Consider the following 327-nt stretch of genomic DNA (forward strand, 5'->3'; position numbering starts at 1 on the left):
CCCGGAGCTGCCCGGGACAGTGCCTCTGCGCTCCGCCCCATCCCTGCCCTGTGCCCTGGGCGCCGTGGCCAATGGCACCTCAAGACCACTGTTTCCTGGGACCGAGTCCCTGTGTCAGCTTAAAGTTCAGCAGGGCAGTTGCTGAAGGTGCCCCGCAGCCAGGCTGAGGCAGGAGGATCCCCCCTGCACCCCATCCCCGTCCCTGTGGTTCTCCCAGGTGCTCAAGCCCGGAGCCTGAGGTTGCCCACCTGGCCCATCAGTTAGAAGCTGAGACCCAGGGGCCTGCACACCCACCAGGATTGGGTCGTCGGGGAGTGGTTTTCATTT

This window comes from Fukomys damarensis, unplaced genomic scaffold, assembly GCF_012274545.1.
Source record: "Fukomys damarensis isolate Sample0158 unplaced genomic scaffold, DMR_v1.0_HiC HiC_scaffold_19, whole genome shotgun sequence".
NCBI lineage: Eukaryota > Metazoa > Chordata > Mammalia > Rodentia > Bathyergidae > Fukomys > Fukomys damarensis.